We start from the raw sequence: 9,699 nt of genomic DNA, 5'->3' as shown, positions 1-9,699 counted from the left end.
CCCCCCACCAACACCACCAACAACACACCACACAACTCAACACACAACAACACACCCAGCACACACCACCACCACACAACACTCCACCACACACAATAAATACTAATATACTACTTACTACTACTCCCACTATTCATCTAACAAAGGGGTCATATAAGAAAGTATACTTTTAATAGTTGTTTAAAATATTTGTAGAGTGAACTTGATAGGATAAAAGATGTCCAATTCGAATAGTTCACACAAACTGTGTTATATTCTTTGATGCCAGATCTATGATTCAATGAACAATAAATATTGTGGAACCGTTTGTGTATACGTGCAATATAGGAGAGAAACAAGATAATTAAAGGTGAGATTTAAAAAGTTGAGAATATAACATGATTTTATGTTTTTAATAAAATTATTCAAGGGAGTAGTTATTATAAAATAGATTAAGTATTTTTTAATGTTGATAAAAAAAAAACAAAACGAAAAACTTATATTTTTTACCTAGATCGTTTAAACATTTATTCTTTAAGTGTTAAGAAACAATATCGAAAACTGTAGATATTTAAATTTACAAAAATTACTCATAGTATAAATATAATAGATAAATGAATAAATTTATGAATAAACAAATCAACAATTTGATTATTCGTCCATAGTAAAATGTGTTCAATGTTCTGTCGAATGGGACGAGTGGAATACAGGCGTATGGCGCAGACAGGCCAATATGAGCTATGGCTATTTTACTTTTGAAGGGCCACACAGGCATGTGGGGGTCGGTTTCATTATCTTTAGGCGTTACAATGGTAAAAGATCGTACTTTTGAGCCCGAGCAATGATGATTATAGCGTTGACATCAAGTTTTATAATAAAATAATATTCGATTTCAAAGAAAGTTAAATGAAACTTCGGTCGTTTGGTGTAGACTTAGATATGGAAATGGGGCCCCCATTAATTATACAAGTGCAATTATTTTAAGGTCCGAAAACAACCAATTCTTAAGGGGTATTGCAGTAATTTTCTCATTACAAAATTGAGCAACATATTGTTCCATACCACAACATTAGGCCATACAGGAAGTTCTGATTTCGTGAACTGCAAATTATGAGAATAACACTTTACATGTGATGCAAGAACCCGCGATTCTGAGATATCGTTATTGAATGTTTTTGAGGGGTGTTGTCTAGTTATAGACCTTCTCTTATGGACTGGAAAGTCATGGTTGTGTCACGCGTGAGTGGGATTATTTTTGTATCTCTGGAATGGCTTTCTACATACATGGTCAGAGTCCATGAGTCAAGCAGTTACAAAACTGTGGCTTTCATTAGCTCAATATCGCTAAAAAGTGTCAAATCGCAATAAGTTGGTTCCTGACAAAACGCAATTTTATATGTGAAAAAACTGAGTGGAAGTAAAGCGATAATATAATATTTATATGAACATAATCAACGCCGTTTAACGGCTAGAATACTCATTTTACACAGAAATACGGAGAGAGAATGAGGCAAAAGCCATTCAAGAACTTACAATCGGAGGGATGACTCGGAACCGGGACACCAATCCGGAAGAGCAATAGTACTACGCAAAGAGCACATAGACGAAAAAATTCTGGTAGAGTTAGGAAGTGACGGTATCAATTGTCGCCCGAGTAAAAACTGTTCACTGTTGAAAATATGTAAGGTGAGTCTTTAAAATTGTGAGATTAAGGTACTAAAAAGCTAACTGTCGGGGTTCAGTGGTGCAGAGGTAGCTCGATGACGGTAATCGAGATCTGAGAATTGTACCCAATCGCTGTTTTATTGACTTTTGGGATGTTTTATTTTTTGTCCTTGTCTGTGCCATTATCAAACTATTATTATACAATTAATAACAGATATAAAGTCCGACCTAACATACACATTGTTTATCAGAAGTTATCACTGACTCTATTTGAAATTCATCATAGTTTGCATAAGAATTATCCGGTAGAGGGAATATAGATAACGCTAGACTGGCACATTACTGCCATACTGGCATGCTTATATTTCTATGCTTTTTTTTTTTTGTATTATTTTATTATTTAATTGTTGTTGTTTTTTAATAATTTTTATTTTGGGGGGGCGGGTTTCGGAGAGCGGTTCGGGCTAGGTAGTATTTGGAATAGACATTCGTTTTCGGAAAGAAGGTATTGAGTTCGAACTCGCTCGGCGCATAGATGAGTCCTTTAAAAATGTTGTTATTTACCTTACTAACTATAAAACGAATATGGTGGAAAATTGTAGAACTACGATTCGTATTTCATGATACGAGTTGATGTTGTCAGAGGGACCTTTGAAAAGGCTTGGCGCTTTAGTAGATATTGCGTTATAAAAGCTAAAGTTATTACGATAGCTTTTGTTATTGTTGGCTTTTTGATAAGGTTAAAAGGTGTTGATAATTTTTATGAGTGCCAATTTATGAGATGTAATACTTCTATTCTGTTTAATCATGAAAATTATTAATTATTTTATTCATTGAGTTTAAATATTAATAATATTAATAATGGTGACATTTTTAGATCGCCGTATATGCAACTAGCGTGGTTCGATGGCGATTTTAAAAAAATGGATGAAAATAATTAAAAATAAAAAAATGTTGTAAATAGAATTGTTAAGCTTTTGGCAACGCGTTGTGGACGTTAGGGTATCCCTTTAATCAAAAAACAAAAGAAAAATACCAAAAACAGATACGTGGAAATGAAAAATACGACGAAGGAAAATTATTGAATGAGTTCGGAAGATGAATAAAAGAAAAAAAATGATGGGACGGAAAATATGATGCTTTTTTTACTGTATATGTAGCTGTCGAAGCTCCAAGTCAGGAAACAGATGAGAATGATAGTAAGTTGATTATTACAAGACAGTCAAATGAACGTATGGGTTTCTGTTATCAACAACACAGAGAAGAAATGAATGGACACACAACATATTATTTATTGAAACACGTACTACAAAATATTTATTTATGCAGTGTGTCTTCATTGTTTTGTTGATAAAGGGGAACTCGAACGTTCATATGATTGTATCTGCAACAAAAATGAAGTAAACTAATATATTTTTATATCTGCTTTTTGTGAGGAGTAGGAAAAAAAATAGGACATACAAAAAAATAACTGATGTGCAATCCATGAAAATATCAAAGGATGGAGGATGTGTCTGGCAGTATGGAATGTAAAACAAAATAAAATGTAGAGTCTATAAGAATATTTTTTTTTTAAATGAATTGGAATACCGTTTTAAAAAGAGTTATGAGTAGTAGTAGTAGTAGTGTGAAGTGTAGAGTTAGTAGATAGAAGAAGTAGTAGTAGTAGTGTAGTAGTAATTTGTAGTAGTTAGAAGAGCAGTAGATGTAGTAGCAGTAGTAGAGCAGTAGTTGAGTAGTAGTAATTTCGTAGTGTGAGTAGTAGTGTAGTATTCGTAGTATTAGTAGTTGTAGTAGTAGTAGTAGTAGTAGAAAGTAGTATACTATACTACTAATACTACTACTACTATTATACTATACTACTACTATTTATACTACTATACTACTGTGGTATATGTATAAGCTATGTTTTTTATGCTACTACAATATTGACAATATATTTTTTTTTTTTATATTATATAAATACTACTAAAAACTACTACTACTACTACTACTACTACTACTCATAACTCTTTTTAAAACGGTATTCCAATTCATTTAAAAAAAAAATATTCTTATAGACTCTACATTTTATTTTGTTTTACATTCCATACTGCAGGACACATCCTCCATCTTTGATATTTTCATCGATTGCACACCTTTTATTAATATTCATTTTCTTATTTTATTTCCTACTTCCTCACAAAAAGCGAGCTATAATATAAAATTTAATATAAGCTTCAATTTTGTTGCAAGCACAGATCAAATGAACGTTTCGAGTTTCCCCTTTATCAACAAAACAGGATGAATGACACACTACATATGAATGAAATAATGTTGTAGTAGCGATAAATAATAGTGTTGTGTGTCATTCATCCTGTTTTGTTGATAAAAGGGAAACCCGAAACGTTCATTTGATCTGTTCTTGTAATAAAATTCAAGCTTACTATCATTCTCATATTGTTTCTGACTTGGAGCTTCGAGCAGCAACATTTACAGTAGAAAAAGGCATCATATTTCCTGTCCCATCATTGTTTTATTTTATTCATCTTCTCGACCTCATTCAAAAATTTTCCTTTCGTCGTTAGTTTTTCATGTTCCACGTATCGTGTTTTTGGTATTTTTTTTGTTTTTTGATAAAGGGGATACCCGTAACGTCCACAGAGCTGCGTTTGCCAAAAGCTTACAATTCAATTTACAACATTTTTTTTATTTTTGAATTATGATGTCAACCATTTTTTGTAAATCGCCATCGAACACGCTAGTTGCATATCGGCGATCTAAAAAATGTCACTCTATAATTAGATATTATTAAAATTTAAACTCAAAGAATAAAAAATAAAAATATTTCAGATTAAAGCATAATAGAAGTGATTACATTCTCATAAAATGGCACTGCATAAAAATGGTATCAACACCTTTTAACCAAATCAAAAATCCAACAATAACAAAAGCAAAACGAATATACTTTAGCTTTTATATAGCGCAATATCTACTAAAGGCTCCAAGCGCTTTTCAAAGGGTCCCTCTACAGAACATCAACACGTAACATGAAAAACGATCGATTCTACAATTGGTTTCCGACCGATATATCGTTGTTAAAGGTTAGGTAAGGTAAAACACATTTTAAAAGGACTCAACTATGCGCCGAGCGAGGTTCGAACTCAATACCTTCTGATCCGAAAACGAATGTCATTCCACAAGACTACCTAGCCGCGAAGCCCTCTCCAAACCCGCCCCCCCAAAAAAAAAAATAATTAAAAAACAACAACAATTAAATAATAAAATTAATACAAAAAAAAAAAAAGCATAGAAATATAGGCATGCCAGAAGCATGATGGTCAAGTCTGCGTTATCTATATTTCCTCTACTCGTAAATTCTTTATTTCAAACAATGATGAATTTCAAAGTAAGTGCATGATATACGTCTGAAAAACAAATGTGTATGAAAGGTGGCGGGAGCAATATGGTGATCTGTTATTAGATTGTATAATAATAGTAGTGATAATGGCACAGACAAGGACAAAAAATAAAACATCCCAAAAGTCAATAAAACACGATTGGGGTTCAATTCTCAGATCTTCTGATTACCGGTCAGACGAGCTACCACTGCACCACTGAGACTCCCGACAGTTAGGGCAGTTTTAGTACCTGTAATCTTCACAAGTTTAAAGGGACTCAACTTACATAATTATCAACAAGTGAACTGTGTTACTCGGGCGAGAACATTTGAGTAGCGTCCACGTTCCAATGACTCACAGAATTTTGTTCGGCTATGTGCTCTATGCGGTATACTATTCGCTTTCGGATTGGAAGGTCCCGGGTTCGAGCATCCCTCGGCGGATTGTAGAGTACTTGGGAAAGGCATTTTGCTCACATTCTCTCTCCGTATTCAGGTGTAAAATGAGTAACTAGCCGTTAACGGCGTTGTTTATGATCAAAAAATATATTATAATATCGCTTTACATGCGGCACGTCTAGTTTCACATGATAAGAGTTGCTGTTTTGTCAGGAACCACTTGTATTGCGATTTGAGCACTTTTAGCGGATATTGAGCTATATGAAAGCCACAGTTTTGTTAACTGCTTGACTCATGGACCTGGACCATGTGAGTAGAAAGCCCGTTCCAGAGATACAAAAATAATCCACTCAGCGCGTGACACGAACCCAGGACCTTCCAGTCCAAAAGAGAATGTCATATAACTAGACAACAAGCCGCACAAAACAATCAATAACGATATCTCAGAATCGCTGGTTCTTGGCATAACATGGCAAAGTGTTTATAATTTGCAGTTCCGAATTCCGAACTTCCTTATGGGCCTAATTTGTGGTATGGAACAATATTTTGCGTCATTTTAATGATAAATTACAGCAATGAGCCCGTAAGGAATTGGTTTATCGGACCTTAAAATAATTGCACTTTGGTATATAGGCATTCAATATCTAAGTCTACACCAAAACGACCGAAGTTCAAATTAAACTTTTCTTTGAAATCGAATATTATTATTATAAATATGTCACTTTGATGTCAACAGCTTTAAACGATCAATGGTGCTGCGTGGCTCAAAAGTACGATCTTTTCATTGTACCCGAAAGATAATGAATCCGACCCCCACGATGCGCTGTGTGGCCTTCAGAAAGTAAAATCGCCATAGCTCAAATTGGGGCGCTGATCTGCGGCATACGCCTGGGTTATTCCACTCGTCCCATCGAACAGAACATTGAGACACATTTTACTATGGGACGAATAATCAAATTGTTGATTTGTTTATTCATAAATTTATTCATTTATCTATTTATTTTATTACTATTATTATTTTTGTTAAATTTAATATCTACATGTTTCAGATATTGTTGTCTACAGCTTAAAGTAATAAATGTTTAAACGGTAGAATAGTGTAAAAAATATAAGTTTTCGTGTTTTGTTTTATTTTATCAACATTATAAAATATCTTAAACTATTTTATAATGTAACTACTCCCTTGGAAACAATTTTAAAAAAACAAAAAAACATTTTATATTCTCAACTTTTTAAATCTCACCTGTTAATTATCTTGGTTTTCTTCCTATATTGCACGTAGTACACAAACGGTTCACAGATGATTGAATTCATTGAATCATAGATCTGTGCATCAAAGAATATAACCACAGTTTTGTGTGAACTATGTCGAATTGGACATCTGTTATCTTATCAAGTGGGTCACGTCTACAAGATATTGTAAACAACTATTAAAAGTATTACTTTCTTTATGACCCTTTGTTAGATGGAATAGTGGGAGTAGTAGTAGTAGTAGTAGTAGTAGTAGTAGTAGTAGTAGTAGTAGTAGTAGTAGTAGTAGTAGTAGTAGTAGTAGTAGTAGTAGTAGTAGTAGTTAGTAGTAGTGAGTAGTAGTAGTAGTAGTAGTAGTAGTAGTAGTAGTAGTAGTAGTAGTAGTAGTAGTAGTGTAGTAGTAGTAGTAGTAGTAGTTAGTAGTTAGTAGTAGTAGTAGTATAGTAGTAGTAGTAGTAGTAGTAGTAGTAGTAGTAGTAGTAGTAGTAGTAGAAGTAGTAGTAGTAATAGTAATAGTCGTAGTAGTAGTAGTAGTAGTAGTAGTAGTAGTAGTAGTAGTAGTAGTGTAGTAGTAGTAGTAGTAGTAGTAGTTTAGTAGTAGTAGTAGTAGTAGTAGTAGTAGTAGTAGTAGTAGTAGTAGTAAGTAGTAGTAGTAGTATAGTAGTATAGTAGTAGTAGTAGAGAGTAGAGTAGTAGTAGTAAGTAGTAGTAAGAAGTAGAGTGTAGAGTAGAAGTAGTGGTAAGTAGAGTTATGTAAAAAAATAATATTAATAATTTAATAATGATAATAATATTAATAATAATAAATAATAAATAATAAACTAATAATAATAATAAAAAATAATAATAATAAGAGAAGAAGAAGAAGAAGAAGAAGAAGAAGAAGAAGAAGGAAGAAGAAGAAGAAGAAGAAGAAGAAGAAGAAGAAGAAGAAGAAGAAGAAGGAAGAAGAAGAAGAAGAAGAAGAAGAAGAAGAAGAAGAAGAAGAAGAAGAAGAAGAAGAAGAAGAAGAAGAAGAAGAAGAAGAAGAAGAAGAAGAGTAATATTTATGTGAAATTTGATTGCGTGATCATTGTCGGAGATTACAACTTTCCTCACATTAAATAGACATAACCAAGTCTAACTTTCCCGACTCTCTTTTTGTCGAGGCAATTAGGGATGCTTTCTTTATTCAGCTGGTGGCAAAGGCTACGAGACACCGACTGAACCAAAGTAGTAATTGGTAATATGTAACGATGATTATTGGATTAATAATATTGACCATTTGCCTTCGGTGGGGAAAAGTGATCATGACTCACTTCTTATATCGTTAAATCTTTCATCCGCCGTACATCCTTTACATGTTTATTTTGATTATTTCAAAGGTAATTACAATTCTTGTAGAGAAGACCTGAATGCCGTGAATTGGGATGCTCTTGAAGGCTGCGGTGTGAATGAAGCGTGGTTGTTTTTTAAAAACAAACTAAAATGTATAGAATCTAAACACATTCCATTAAGATGTAACAAAAAAATTAGTTCTAACAAACCATTGTGGTTGACCAAAAACGTTAAACGTACAATCAATAAGAAACATCAATTGTACAAGAAATTTAACGTATCCTACAAAAAATAATTTTCAATAATTATGTCAAGGATAGAAATAACACCAAGTACAAGATTCAAAATGCTGTGAAAACGTATGAATGTACATTGGCACACTAATGTAAGAATAATCCGAAACACTTTTGGAGATACTTAAACAGAAAGTTGAAAAGAAAACAGGTATTAGTGTCTTACTGAAAGATGATAGTATCAAGGTTACTTCTGATAAAACTAATGTTTTAAGTGATTATTTTTCATCTGTTTTTGTTGAAGAAGATATTACGAATATACCAACTTTCAATGTTACAAATCAATTAAATGTTCCCGATTTCTATATTACACAAGAAGACATACTTGACAAATTGATGAATTTAGACGTGAATAAAAGCATGGGACCCGATTCCCTTCATCCCCGTTTACTGAAAGAAGTGGCCTTTGAAATATCACAGCCGCTATCAACAATATATAATAAGTCTCTTGAATCTGGTGGAAATTGCATCTGGAGCCCATTATATAAAGGACAATCTGTTAGTATTAAAAGTGTACAGAAGAGAGCTACTAAAAAAATGTATATATAATACGTCTCTTGAATCTGGTGGGAAATTGCATCTGGAGCCCATTATATAAATGACAATCTATTAGTATTGAAAGTGTACAGAAGACAGCTACCAAAAAGATGTATACAATACAGTATTTATATTATAAGGAAAGGTTAGAATTTCTTGACTTACCAAGTTGGAAATATAGAAGAATTGATGGGGAATTAATTCAGGTTTATAGTTTGGTACATGGTCTGGATGGGATAGACTTGTCTGATTTTTTTATCCATATTCTAATATTAGCTTTACTAGAGGGGAAAAGTTTAAGATTTTTGTCACTAGATGCAAACAAACATAAGACAAAACTGGTTCGGTATTCGTATTGTCTAGAATGGAACAATTTGAAATTTGAAACAAAGAATGCAAAATCTATGGATTATTTCAAGGTATTAGTAGACAGGGAATTATATGATGGGAGAATGAATATATGACGAATAATACTTGTTTGCACGGCTGTTGACATGGCTTTCAATCTTATATATATATATATATATATATATATATATTATATATATATTATATATAATATATATATCCTTTCTTTAAAAAAATACAGCATTGTGGAGAACATTGTGCTTATTTGAGTCAATAAAAAAATTGATACAGCGCACAACTCTACTGAAAGATTTGAAAATTAGAAATGTATATTATACAGATAGATATACAGATAACTTGATTTCCTTTTATAATTTAAAGTCAGTTTGAAAGTTCGTTGAGTCAATCATATATCATAAAATATGTACCAACGACGACACTTGACTCCCAAAATCAACTAATTTTGACACTGTAAAAAGTTGTCAATTTGCGTCATCTATTTATGACATCAAGTATTATTATTACTTCCGT

The 9,699-nt window shown here is 32.6% G+C and overlaps 1 long non-coding RNA gene across 1 annotated transcript; it reads right to left on the bottom strand.

Annotated features, from left to right (window-relative positions):
- Positions 1-3,675: 3,675 nt before the first annotated feature.
- On the bottom strand, positions 3,676-8,724 carry LOC144960276 (uncharacterized). The gene is made up of 3 exons (XR_013642819.1): positions 8,609-8,724; positions 6,666-6,748; positions 3,676-6,359 (listed from the first exon to the last, which is right to left on the bottom strand). It is a non-coding gene; the product is annotated as an uncharacterized LOC144960276 (long non-coding RNA).
- Between the last annotated feature and the right edge of the window lie 975 nt (positions 8,725-9,699).

Source organism: Berghia stephanieae, chromosome 15 (genome assembly GCF_034508935.2).
Source record: "Berghia stephanieae isolate SIO BIC M18660-M18661 chromosome 15, UCSD_Bste_1.3, whole genome shotgun sequence".
In the NCBI taxonomy this organism is placed as follows: Eukaryota; Metazoa; Mollusca; class Gastropoda; order Nudibranchia; family Aeolidiidae; genus Berghia; species Berghia stephanieae.
This window is presented reverse-complemented; position numbering and strand designations above follow the sequence as displayed.